Genomic DNA, 11,154 nt, shown 5'->3' with positions numbered 1-11,154 from the left:
AGGATGCTCAGGGAGCAGGGGAGACAGAGGACTGAGCTCTCTCCCTCTTGGGCTTCATGCCCCCTATGACTTTTCTGATTGTGGAGTCAAGACCCCACCTTACACAGAAGTGGAGAGAAGACACCCTGGGTAGGATACCCCTATCTGGATTTCCAGACATCAAACCATTATTTGGGAGGAAAATAGAAAAAGAAATAGAGGATGCTAGGATGAGGCCATTAGGGAAGGAAGCATGAGAAATCTGTGTACTGGTCAGGGAGTTTAGAAATGCCTTTGGGTTCCCCCAAAGTTTTCTCCTTCAGCTATGTCATCTGACTCGATTTAAAGGTAATACAAGGAGATTTTTACTCTTGTAAGCATAATACTAATAATAATACCAATGTGTGTGTATACATATATACCCAAACTATTGTGTTAAATAATATATTATCATTTATTTATATATAAACAAATTATCTAGGTACAGACTCTTACTAACTTCTAATCATCACTACAGTGTTCAGAGGAAGGTATTTTTAATCTGATAAATGAGAAAGTTTAAGGGTAGAGGCTTGTGCAGAATTTATAAATGAGTGAAGCAGGATGACTCAGAACCAGCTCTCTCTGACCCCAGAGCCCTGATGTTTCTCATGTACCACACTGCGTCCATGTCTTTGGGGATTTAATGGGATATGGGAAGTGAAGATATTTCTTAGTGGTTAGCATCTTGTAATGGATTTAGCAGTAACTATTTGAGAGTTGGGATACGGCATAAATCAAGGATTAGGGAAAGAGAGAAAGCAAAGGGAGAATTTAGGAATGACTGTGGAGATGCCCCTCCGAGGAAGAAGGAACCAATAAAATTAAACCGGCTTTTTAACCTGGTCTAGGTCTGTCCCTGGCATATATTAATTAACCAGTGTGCTGACACGTTTGCTGAGTGCTTCTCACACATCAAGCACCGCACTTGGGTTCGTAAGGCACACTCACTGCTTTCATGCTGCTCATGCAATGGTTCTCATTCTGCAACTAGAATATTCCGAGAGCTTGGTGAAAGGTCTGATGCCAGGAACCCACTTCCAGCTATTTGGATTTCCTTGTTCTGGGGCGAGAGCTGTGTAGTATTATTATTTTTTAAGCTCCCCTGGTGTTTCTAATGAATAGCCAAAAGTGCAGACCTGTCTAATGGGTGAGATAAGTTCCCAGTGGTAGGACAGAAATGGGTTACAGGTACATTGAGATAATATGCCCCTCAGCCTTTGTAGTGACTGTACAAATATCATTTTCTATATCTGCTATGGTATGTGAAAGGTCAGGAAACACTAGAATTGTCAGCAAATAAACCACTGGCATCCATCACAGTGTACCGGTGGGTATTTGTGTCCGTGTGTCTCTGCAGAGGGGTGGTGGAAGGAAATCTGACCCATAATTTAAGGTAAAGTGCTCCAAGCAGTCTTTCACAGAATCTCCCTCAGTAGGGCATAAAACAAAGTCAGAGAACCACGGGGATCTTAGAAGTCATCTTCAAGCCCAACTCCTTTGTCTCAGAGATAAGGAAGCTGCTTCAAATCACAGAACAACTCAGGGTGGAGCCTGGCCGTGGATCCCCCTCTTCCACATCCTCTCCAAATAGCTTAACGGTAAATCATAACCCTGAATGGGATGTAGTATTTAATTGCAGAAAAGAAAAAATTCAGTTAACTGCCCAGGTCCTATTTATAACGAAGCATCACCCTGTAAGTACTTCACTCTGCCTTTGTTCCATATACTGCCTTCTAAGTAAAGTGACAGGCCAAGAGATAGACGCTCAAATGAAAGGGCCTCCCGAGAGGCTGATGATTTCCTTAAGCCCTACAAGAAAAAAAGAATGACACGCAAAGCTTTCTCCAGGTAGGTAAAATGCCAAGTTCCTGCCAAGCCTTCTTCCCTCTCCCTGGGTTGCCTCTCCAGTCCCTCTGCCAGCTGCTGTTTTCATTGCTATCATTATTTCTGTTTCTCTGAGGACAGCAGAAGGCTGCCAACCTGTTTCTGTCCTCCTCAGACTCTCTCATCTCACTGTTTTCTGAAGAGGCTTCCATCCAGCCCCTAGCCCATTTCTTTCTCTAGCTTTCACATTATTCCTCACTTCTCCTGAGGTTCTAACTGTCCCATCACTCACTTTCTGCCACGATTTCTACTGCTGCTGCTACTCTCAGCTGGCTTTTTGGCTTCAAGCGCCACCATTTCCAGTGGAAATTCTGGCTGTCCTAATTGTGAAAGTCTAAACACAGTTCCTCCATCCTCAATTATGTTTGGTGGATCTCTGCCAAAATGGGTTCAGAACATGAATTGGGTAGAAACTCTCACACTCGGTCTTCGGTACACTTGCTCCCAACAGCCCCCTGGACCTAGCACTCTGTCCCTGTCTTCTCTTTAATACCCTTCTTCACGGTGCCTCCTTCCACATATGCTATTTTTAGCCTTTTTTTTTAAGAGTTCCCAAACTATTTGATATGCTATCTTGCACACTGTTGATACTAAGGACTTTGGCATCAAATATCTTAAGTTGAATTCCAGTTTTGTCACATATTGGATGTGACCATACCTGGGCAAGTCACTGACCTTTCCAAGCCTTTGCAAATGGGGACAACAATGGTACCTACGCCGCAGTGTTGTAAGGACTTATCCTGGACTTTTCCTTTTTCCTTCTCCTGGAATTTAGACATCAAGATGAGAGATGAGGGCAACACCGTAGGAAGTGGTTAAATGGGGGTAATACACATGAGGTACACAGCACAGTACTGGCACATAGCAGTTGTTCAGTAACATCAGCTGTTGTTGTTATTATTATTGGACTACACCCTATCAAGCATCTGTCTACAGATTATGATCTGTGTAAATTACATTCAAATTAAGAAAATCACAGATATCCAAACTCTCATCACTCATAATGACTGATGCCAATTAACTGAGAGAAGCTTTGGCATTAACCAAAAATTTCACATCGAAGTTGCACATTTGCTGCTACTCAGTGCAACCTGGTGACCTTTTGCTTTGTTCATTCTGTTCTCCATGGTTTCAAAGGCTATTCCTTTGCTTTTTTAGTGAATGCATATAACATTATATTCTCCTAGATTTCCATGGATAATTCTGTCACATAAACCTTCTTCCCTAAAATCATTATCCCTCAGAGATCAAGCTCACATTTCCTGGCACCATTATTCTTTTCATAAAATACTTTACATTAAAAATTTTAATCCAAATATTTCCATATCATTTTAGTGTATAGCTGAACTGCTGTAACAAACAGACCCCAAGTACAGTGGCCTAAATATTACAGAAGTGTATTTGTCTGTGATACAACAACCCAGAGGAATGTGTGTGGTCAAGGGCACACAAGCCAGAGGTCACCCACGACCCTGGGCTCTTTCTGCCTCATTGTTCTACCACCTCCTAGGGTGTTGCCCTCATCTGCATGGCTGGAGCTAGTTCATCTTGATGTCTAAATTCCAGAAGAAGGAAAAAGGAAAAGTTCAGGGTAAGTGGTTTCAACTTTAAGGAACTGACCTTAAGGAGGTTTTACATGTTAGTAATACTCACATCCATTGGCCAAAACTGAGCCACTACCTAGCTGGACACACCTTTCCAAGAGGCGGCACAAAGTAGTCCCTCTATTACTCAAAGGAAGTGGGAGAGTAGATACTGGGGACACTGAGTGGCCTCTGCCATAGTTACACATGAGTAAAAGTTCAACTAGCACAGAGAGGTGAAAATGAGAGTTATCTTCCCTACCTTTTCTTATCCTCAGTACCATTCCCCAAAGAAACCACTGGGGGAAACCAACTCTGTTGTCTCTTAGCTATTTTGAGGATTAAGATATTATGTAGAGATAAAGGTATAGACTCTAAATAATCTATCAAAATAGTATATCTCTACATACTATTGATGTCCTGTAATGCTAACTAGGTTTTTTCCCCCTCTTACTGAGGACAACTAAAGCAGTTGGATAAAGTACAAAATGTATCTTCTTGAAAGCATCAAAGACTTGCAAGATAGTGGGGAAATCTGAGGCCAAGGTATAGAAGACAACAAGAAACTAGAGGGGTAAATCTAGCCTTTGAAAATGCTTTTTTCCCGAGAGTTCCTGCCAAGTCTGGGAAGGCAGCTGCAAAGCTGAACCACCCTTTGAGTGATGTCCCCAGGGCTGACAAACAGAAGTGGAAGACTGAAGCCTGCCAGGAATAGGGATTGGGTAAATCAAGCTCCCTTTGGGCTGAGAATCTGAAGAGCCAGACCCTCAATATGAAGAGCAACTGCAAGTAAACCAGCCTTTTCACGGATTTGCACTCAGCTTTGCATCATTTAACAGTACAAGCAAACTCAAGCTTTAATATTATAATAAGATATTCCTGGAATGATAACACCCACCGCTATTTGCAGAAGCAAATGTGTACCTCTCAGGAGGAAGACATCACCATCCCAGGCCTGAAAATATCCTCCGAATAATTTGTAAAATATACCATCCAACATGCAACAACAACATCAACAACAAAAAAACAGGTTTCTAAGACAACAGGATGCAATGGGTGAGCAGCAGAAGAAAGGCAGACAACAGAAAGAAGACCCAAAACTTGAATTATCAGAATTATCAGACATGGTTCATAAAATAACCATGCCTGTTACAACTAAGGTAAAAAGTCCAAGCTTAAAAATATCAGAAGTGAACTAGAAACTCCAAATTTTACTGTGGAACATTAAACAACCCAAACTTAAAAAAAAAATGTAATATTCAAAATGAAGATGGGGTTAAGGGCAAATTAAATGTAACTATACTAAAAATCTACAAAATGGAAGACAGAAATATGAAAATATCCCAAATGTAGCACAAAGAGACAAAAGGAAGAAAACTCTAAAAAGAAGGTAAAAGGTACGTGGGATATCAGTGAGAAGTTCTAGCCTAAAAAGGAGAGAGTGAGAAAATGGGACAGAGGTAAAATTTGAAGGAGTGATAGCTCTGAATTTTTCAAAAGCAATAAAGACATCAATACACAATTTCAGAAATCTCAATGAACCCTGAGCAGAGTAAATGAAAATAAATCCACACCTAGATATTGTCATGAAACTGACAAACATGCATGAAGAGGAAGTCTTAAAAACAGCAGGAGAAAAAGGAAAATTTACTTTCAAAAGAAGAATAGTTAGACTGAGAACTGACTTCTCTACAGTAACAAAGAAGTCAGAAAACAATAGAATGGTATTTTCAGTTAACATTTGCTATGGTAAGAAAATGTTACTTGTGTTTCAGCCCCTTCAAAAATGGGAAAGATTACAATGTGGAAGCTAGTAGAGACAAAAATTGGAATGTCAAAAAAGGTAATCCAAACAGAACACTTGGGACAAGCAGCACAAAGTAAGACCACAGATTTAACTCAAGTGTATCAGTTACTGCTTGAATAGAAAAGACTAAATATTCCATTTGAATTAGAGATGTGCAGAATGGATTTAAAACCAAAAAAAAAAAAAAAAAACCAAAACTCAATTATATACTGTTTAAAAAGACATATTTAAAATATAAGGATATGAAAAGTTTGAGAGTAAAAGGGGAAAAAAGAGAAGTCATTTAATTGTAAACTGACTATACTTCAATAAAAAAAAATCCTCTGCAGGTTTATTAACCTGACCAAAAAACAAACAAACAAACAAAAAAGCAAAAAACAAACAAAACAAAACAAAAAACCCCACTAACTCAAAGAAATCACCCGTAGTTATACCATAACAGGGTAGACTTTAAGATAGAAGGCATTAGCACAGATTCTATAGAGAAATGGCTTTTCTGCATAACGATAAAATGTCCTATTCTCCATGAGAAAATAACAATTTAAAACTTGAATGTGCCTAATAACAAGGCCTAAAAACATATGGAGCAAGTGCTGACATAACTAAAATGAAAAATAGACAAGTCCACAATCATAGAAGTTTTTAGTACGTCTCTCCCAGTAACTAAAAGAATAGAACAAAAAAAGAAGGAATATACAAGACTTAGCATGATTAACAAGTGACCTAAGAGACACAGCTGAAGAACACACATTCTTTTCGAGTATGCACAGCCATAAAATTCTCAATAGACTGCATTTTCCAATACAATGAAATTATGGTAGATAATAAAAATAAGTAGAAAATTCCCATAAGTTTAGAAATTAAAAAATACATGTTTACATAATTAATGGGTAAAAGAAGAAATTACAATGGAGAATAAAAATAATTGGTACTGAACCTTGATGAAAATTCAGTAAATCACATCTTGTGGAAAGCAACTAATGCAGTACTTAAAAGGAAATTTATAGCCTTAAATGAATACATTAGAAAAGAAAAATGCCCAAAAAATAAGTGATTGAAGCATTCTTGTAAAGGAATTGTTAAGGAGCAGCAAATTAAACTCAAGAGAAATTAGAAGGAAGGAGATAATAATGATTATAGCACAAGTTAGTAACAAAGACAAACATACAACAGAGAGCATCAACCAAGCCAAAAGTTGGTCCTTTGAACAAGATGATAAAAGAAATAAGGCCCTGGTAGGACTGATCTAGAAGAGACAAAGCACATTAACTAGTATCAGGAATGAAAATGGGGCACTGCTACAGATTCTACAGATACGAAAAACATGACAAGCTGATGCTATAAACTACCTATATCAACAAATACAAAAATTTCAGTGAAATCGAGAAATTCCTAGGTAAACTGAACTTACCATTTAAGAAATAGAGACTGTGAATAATTATACAAAATTGACAGATCAATTAAAACCTTTCCCATAAATAAAACTCTTGGCCCCACCCAGATGGTTTTAACAGTGGGTTCTACCAAACATTTAAGGGAGAAATTATTACAGACTTTAAAAAAAAAACTCTTCCAGAGAATGAAAATATGAAGTCCCCAAATCACTTTATGAGACGAGCATAACCTTGATACCGAAATCTGACAAGTGAAAAAAGAGAAGGAAATGCTACCAGTCATCCTCACTCATGAATATAGATGCAAAAACCCTAAATAAAATATAAGCAAGCATATGACCGAGTTATATTTTCCCAGGACTATAAGGAACAACATCATCAAGTTCAACATCCGTTCATAATTAAAACGTATGACAAGTAAAAAAGGGAACTGTCTTATGCTGATAAACGGTATCTACGGGGAGGGGAAAGGAATCTAGTAACAAACATTCTTAAAGTAAAACGTTGAAAATCTTTCCTCTGAAGTAAAAAGTTGAAAGTTTTCCCTCTGACATCAGGACAAAGTAACAGGAAAAAGATACTGTCTTTTCAACATTATGCCTTTTAACATTACTTACTGGTGTAGCAAGGCAAGAAAATAAGAGATTGGCAAACAGTACTGGGGGAGAATATTATTTACGGAATATATGATTGTATATGCAGAAATAAATAAGTGTTAAATTATTCAAATTCATAACTGAGTTTATAAGTTTGCAGGCTAAAATTCAATACACAAAAATCAGTATTTTCTGTAAGTTATAGATAACAGAATGAAATATTTTAAAGCTTCAATTTTTAACTATATCAAAACACTATGTACACAGGAATACCTCTAAATAATAAAATATCTAATGCTTTTCCAGATAGAACTATAAAAATTTGTTGAGATATTTAGGAAGCTCTTAATAGAGAGGTATCCTATGAACATAGATTGAAAGCTGAATCCTGTAAAAACTGTAATTCTCCCAAAGTTGACATGTAGATTCCATGTAATTTCAATCAAAATCCTGAGAGATGGGTTAATGGGATTGGATAAACTGATTTGAATTTTAATTTGAAATACAAAAGGATAAAAATAGCCAAGATTTTCTTGAAGACGAAGAGCAAGATGGGAAGACTCAACTCTACTTGATACCAAACAAGCAGGGTATCAGCATAGACCACAGACCTGGGGCAGGATGAAGGGGCAGAGAAACAAACATACACAAAAAATTGACACTTCAGTTGTGACAAAGGAGGCTCTGCAGCGAAGATGGGAGAGTCTTTTTGAAAAAAAAAAAAAAAAAAAGAGCTGGGACAATTAGATATCCAAATGGAAAAAAGAATGAAACTGTACCCTTACAGCACAATGTAACTAGATCAATACTAGATGGATTATAGAACTTAAAAGTGAAAGGCAAGACAGTAACACTTCGAGATGACAATGTAGGAGAGTATCTTCATGACTTTGCGTTAGTGGAAGCGTCTTGCACCTGCACCCAGAGCCTGTGCCGACACTGACAGTCTTTGAGGGCAGATTTGCTCAGTCTGCACTGGAACGCTTGCCAGCCCTGTAGGAGCAATAATGTGTCCCGTGTCATGAGTCTTTATGTCACTGCCACCTGGCTATTCTATGAGGCTGCTTCCCTGCTGTGCCACATGAGGACAACTTAAACCAAAGGCCACCTGTGGCACCTGGTGAGAAGGAGGAGAGCCCGAGCATCTTTATTTCTGGATAGAACTGGGCTTCTTGATGTATTCAGGCTGGAGAATGGGAGCTCTGGACATCAACCTTACAACAAGGAAGCTTGCACTGCTAGAACAAAGACAGTGGTTACCTCTTTTTACCTATTCTGAATTTTATGTCAGTGATTTTTTTGTATGTGGGTTAACTGGGGTGTGCAGTGTGGAGTTAAAAGCAGGAGAAAATGAGGTCTCTGCCAAGTTGAGAGTTTAAAAAAAAATTTGGTGGCCTACTTCACTGTAGTGTGTTTTAGTTTTCAAGCCCCAAAGCCTCAGCATGTAAGCAAAGCAAACAGGATTTAAACAGATCTGGAAGGCAAAGCACGTGGAAGAGTCAGGTTGATCCTGAAGTGGGTTACAGGTTGGGCAACTTTCCAACATCTTCAAAGAGCTAGCTATTCAAGATGTGCACAATTAAAGAGCACCTTCTGGGAACGATACGGGAGCACCACAAAGTACTTCTCTTTCTTTTCTCTCCCTTTCCTCTTCCCCTACCCACCATTTTGAAATTTCTCTGACTTTTTCCACGATTTTTGAAATTTCACCTTGGAGGGGTTTCCCCTTGAAGGAATTTCCTATTACAAGATGAGAAAACTCACTGTGGTTACCAGTCTTTTTGGTGTAACTCACTCTAGAAAATAGGTTTTGATGAGGAGAAAGCAGGAAGTACCAACAGGAGAGGAGCAATGGGTTTCTGAGGGGCAGAGGCAGAAAAGCAAGGAGCAGAAGTGGAAGCACACAGGTGCCCCCAGAAAAAGGTGGGACAGGTGGAGCCCAGGCTTGGATCTAAGCAGGAGGACCTGGCTAAATCTTGGGTTAGAATTGTGGCTGTGTTGGGTGACTTCACCAATCAGAGCCTCATTTTCCCACCTTTGTTTAAGAATTAAATGAGATATTTCTGTTAAAACACCTGATGGAATGTTGGTCCCAGCATGGGAGTTTATTAAGTGTTAGCTCCCATATTGCCAGTGATTTGGTTTTTTCCACTAACACATCTCTTTCAGTGGTATTTCCTTCATGGTATCTTACATCTATCTATACACTTACATATTTTCATCGTTCTATGGCTTTTGTGTGACTTAGGAAAATATTCTTTAGAAAAAAGCAGAATGAGCCTATTTTGTATTCCTTCTCTCTCTCTATATATATATATTTTTTTTTTTGGGGGGGGTTCTCTTTTTCAGAGGAGCTACCAGGAGTTGGAAGAAAATGAAAATATCATTTGCTTTCGCATTTTTTCCTTACTTCAATTTGACAATGTTTCTTCCGTCTCTCTCCCGATGAAATGTATAGAAGTGCATCATGTGAAATAATATGTGAATAGTTTGGACATGACTCAAGGACACGTATACTGAGAACGAAGTCTACCTTCCCAGAAGCAATGACACTGTCTTTGAAAGAACAAGGCCAAAAGACAATCTAATTTGTTGAAAAAGAACATAGCTATTTCTTTCCCTTTTGAGCAATGGCTTTAAAATTTTTTTTTTTTACCTCAACCCACAGTAATAAATACATTTTACATGGTGAACCGACACACACATATGCATTGTATCTGAGTGTTTATCTGTCTGAAACGAAGTTTCATGGAATAAAACATACCCTTACTGTATTTCATACCCTCAGATATGTTCCTTTCTACTCCAATCTTTTAAAATGACGTTTGAGACCATTATATTGATTTTATGTTTCACACTTCCAAAACCATTACTCTAGGGTTTTACTTATTCTGAGTGAAAATCCTCCTCATGTTGGTTTTAAGTGCATTTAATTTGGTTCCAGTCCCATTTTTTGGATCTGTGTCTCCAAATATAAATATTAGCTAAGATGGAAGAATATTGAGAAGAATCAGTTTCTGATTGAATTGGTTAATTTATCCCCCACACAAGTAAAGGCAGTAAGGAAACTCACAGTCTCCTGTCTATTCAACTTCCTTTACTTTTCTCTATTCCTTTCTGATTTTTCCCAAATACTAATTTTCAGTTATTATGAGGCAAAACAGGATTACTGAGGAGAAGGGAGGTGACTAACATTTGGTGAGCACTGACTGCGTATCATTTCTTTTCAGTAACCACTCAGGTATTTTTTTTTTAATGCATCTCTTTTTACTTATAAGGAAACCAGGATTTAGAGAAGTAAAGTAACTTGCCCAAGGTCAAAAATCTCGAAAAGCTAGTTCACATTAGAACTGATCCACAAAGCCAGGTCTGGCAAACAGTAAAATCACTGTAATGTATTTCTTTTATGTCAACATAAAGTTAAAACCACACACACACGTTAAGACCTTATGTTTTTAATCTGCTAAGGCCCGTTAAGCATGCTTGTTTCACTTCTCTTTGAATTGTTTGTTTTTGTTGTTGTTAGACTCATATTTACCAATTATTATACAGAACATATGTTGAACTTTCCAACATGTATGTATGCATTCATTCTCCAAGCACACCGTTTATTCATTGAGACCATTTTGGAGCTTATAACCTACTTACGTAATTTCTTCCCACAAGGATTCCATGTTCTGTTGGCTCCGAAACTCAACATTCTAGTTTATCTTTGCATTACAACATTTGCTTTTATATTAACCCCCTAAACATTGAAGAGAAAATTTAAAAAAAAAAAAAAAAAAAAAAAGCTTTCCTCTGTCACCTTTAGTTCTCTGCAGAGGCCATTAGGGACTTTAAACTAATCATGTGTAAAACTGATTCTTGCA

This window comes from Camelus dromedarius, chromosome 10 (assembly GCF_036321535.1).
Source record: "Camelus dromedarius isolate mCamDro1 chromosome 10, mCamDro1.pat, whole genome shotgun sequence".
NCBI classification, from domain to species: domain Eukaryota; kingdom Metazoa; phylum Chordata; class Mammalia; order Artiodactyla; family Camelidae; genus Camelus; species Camelus dromedarius.
This window is presented reverse-complemented; position numbering follows the sequence as displayed.